Genomic DNA, 3,538 nt, shown 5'->3' on the forward strand with positions numbered 1-3,538 from the left:
AGCTGAGGAGCAGCTCTGAATGACAGGGAAGGAAGTAATAAGAAACCCCACATTTTCCCACAGTGGAGACAGCGGGCAGGTGAAACAAAGAACTGGGGTACACCAGCAGATGAACAAGGCATGGGAAAAGAAAGCCAGCTACAAGAGAGAGGCTGTGAGAACTGAATCCCTAACTACACCAAAACCCCCCATTTCTTCTTCCTAGACTGTTGCCCCATCTGGTAGATGAAGGCTTGTGCCTCACACCTGCCGGCCCTGTAGGTGAGTCCCAGCCAGACAACAGCCCGCTCTGATCCCTCAGTACTTGCTGTGACACAGCAGAAGCAACAATAGCCCTGCGCTGCAGTAGGGCAGGGCTTATCTTCTCATACCACCGTCTCTCAAAACCAGATCTGCCTCACATAAACAGCCTGGAGGTCAAACCCTAAAGTCATCTGAACAGCATTTGAACAGCTCCAAAAGGCTGTCCCTCACGCCTACTCCCAGCTCTCCAGACAAAGAGCCGTACAGGCAAGCTGTACTAAAAAGATTCCTCTGGACCCCCTAACCCAGCTAGGGATGGAGCAGAGGGCCCTGGGCGTGCTGTCAACTGCAGGCACGGCTGTGCTTACTGCCCATAACCTGTGAGCTCAGAGCACAACTCCCCTCCCCAGGCTGGTAGGTGCCGTCATAGGTCAGGCTATTCCGGGTGAGCCACGGCTGCTCCCTCCCTTCCCCTGTGACGGTCTTTAATCCTCCAGCTCACTGCAAAGCCAGATAAAGTTCAGATGGAAACTTCAAGCTCTTTGATAGCTATTAATGGAGCAGATTTACCAGGGTAGGAGTCAGGAGCGCGCCACAGCTCCCAAGTCTCAGGGTGGATCAGGGATGGTATGATCTGTCAGCTGCTGTCTGGAGGCAACCCACACCAGGCATAGATCTGGCATTTAAAAGATTAAGAAGCAACCATGGCCAGGCTCCTTGGTCTGCCCTCAACCTGAGATGCCCTGGCCCTGTAGAAGGATCGGGATGGTTTCAAGATGGTACAAGCTAGGGTGAAGGAGGGAATATTTTGTATGAAACCCACAAAACACCCTGTAGGATGGATTTCAGAGGGGAGCTCTGGGGCACTGCTGTGGGTTCCAGTCTTGGCTCACCCATAGATCCACCATGACACAACGCGGATGTCACCCCAACCAAGGTTTTTGGCCTCAGATGCTGGACATATTTAGACACTTTAGTGTTGATCAGAAACAAGGTTTCTTCCAACAGTTAGCCAGATCTGCAGGTGCTCTGCATTTCTCATAATTTAGGACCACAGGCAGCTGACCAACTACTGCAGCATCTCCAAACAGAGCCAAATGCCACTCACGGAAACTCAGTTTTCCCTGCATTAATCACAGAATGGCCTAGGCTGGAAGGGACCTTAGAGATCATTTAATCCAACCTCCCTGTCATGGGCAGGGATGCCTCTCAACTAGATCAGGCAACACATGGGGACCAAATGGCGATTGAACCCACAACCTTGGTGTTATCAGCACCATGCTCAACCAGCTGAGCTAACCAGCCCTTATTTGAATAAAGCCAACAAGGAAAAAGGAGATTCAGACTGTGACTAAAGTTTTAAAAGCACTTTAAAATCCTAGGAGGCAAGATACTATTAACAAATAAGTAAATCACCACATTCCTCTCATATCGTGCATGTGTTTGTAGTCTGCTTGTTGCAGGCAGAACTGTTTGTAGTAAGCTCTGAACTGATCCTTTGAGAAGTGAGATGACCCAGAAGCAGTGACAGAGAAATTCAGAAATCCTCTGTACCAGAAATCTGACATTCTGCTAGCAACGGTCAGAGAAGTAAAGGCATGAAAGAGCCTTTTAGAATAGCAACTTCTACCAGCAAAATTGAAGGTTTGCTTAGGGAAATCCAAGCTGCAGGTTTCTCTCAAAGGCCAGACCGTAAGAGTCACAGGATGACTCAGCATAACCTAAATACTACAGCTCTGTCAGACTCAAAAGAAAGCCTCTTATCTGGTTGCAGCTTACCCTTTTATTTTTTTCCCCAGCTATACAAGAGGAATCATGCCTGAAGGGCAAACCCCAGCTCTGCTTAGCAAAGGGTCTCCGGTGCTCAGCTCCGACCAGCGGGCATGAAGGAGATGCCGATCGGGAGGTCAGGCCCGTGACAACCACACTCTCTGATGCAGAACAGCAACGGCCACTAAGGGCAGCCACTTGCCGGCACTGCAGCAGCAGCCAGCATCAAGGAGCAGGATCAGACCAACTAAAATGCAGTTGTGCCTTGCTCTAAAAAAGCAAGAGATTCCCGTCCGTGCTTCCTGACAGAGAAATAATACGCCAGCTGCTTAATGCATCCACGGTTCTCACTCAGAGCCTTCCGAAATATTAATGCCTTGAAAACCCAAATATTCTCTGCAAACCCCGTGTATATGTGAACTCTGTTCAACATGTGAACCAGTAACCTAATCAAACTCTACTCTTCATGGCTTATGGGTCACCCAGGCCAAAGAATAGTTTAGAGAATGCAAGTGATGAGTAGGAAGGCAAAAAACAGATGCGGCTTGTCCATCCCAAGTGTAGCTAAATCTGCTAGGTCTGAAACATCTGAATTTAGGGTGGTCCAGCCCTGACAAAGCGGGAGTCATTGAGCCTGCAGCCAAAGAACTTGAACATCTTACTGCTCACTGTGTCAGAGAAGGGACTGTGGTTACATTTCACTGATATGGGTCCAATGCTCCAAACTCACTCCATCTCCCAACCTCTCCCTCCCTCAGTAAAGGACACCTCTGACTTCTGCTGTATCTACCAACCCCAGTGCATCATCTCCAACTGCCAAGTGGGCACCGAGCCAGTAAACACTGTGACTAATTTTGAATTGCAACAAATTGGCATGTGCCAATGGGTCAACTAGCAAGAGAACAAATAAATCTTTGATCTCAGGCCACTGCCTATTCTTCATGGAACACATTATACTCAGAAGAGGGGGAGAAGAAAATAGCGTCCAAGTCAGGCAGAAGGTACAAAGCCACGTAACTTAATAAGGTACAAACAAAGGAAGTTTCAGAAGCTTTTTTAAGCTTCATTTCTTCTCTGCCCATATGAAATGTGACTTGCTCAGCAAAGCAGGTTTGCACTCAGGGAATACTTTGGGAGAAAGGCAAGAGTGGCAGTGGGAGTCCTGCTCCCGCTCCAACCCTCGCCGGGAGGAGGGCACGTCCTCCTGCCCTCCACGGCTGCCCCTAGGCTGGTTTTGGGGACAGCCTGCCTTTCCTCATGCAAGCCTGGCACAATTAAGCCTTTCATTGAAACAACTGGACAAAGGATGTCCAGTTGGGACCCATGGGGGTGGAGAGGAAGAAACTCCAAACATATTAACGCTTCATTTTAAATTGAAAAAAATATTCCTGTGGCTGAACAATCAGTAAGACCCTCTGATCATTGGAAGACAGGAAAGGGCAATGCCACAGTTGGCGCAGACAGAGCATCTTACTTGCTAACAAGGTTCAATAGATCCTGCAAAGACAGGATACTGCTTCCATTA

Source organism: Apaloderma vittatum, unplaced genomic scaffold, assembly GCF_000703405.1.
Source record: "Apaloderma vittatum isolate BGI_N311 unplaced genomic scaffold, ASM70340v1 scaffold13196, whole genome shotgun sequence".
Classification (NCBI taxonomy): Eukaryota; Metazoa; Chordata; class Aves; order Trogoniformes; family Trogonidae; genus Apaloderma; species Apaloderma vittatum.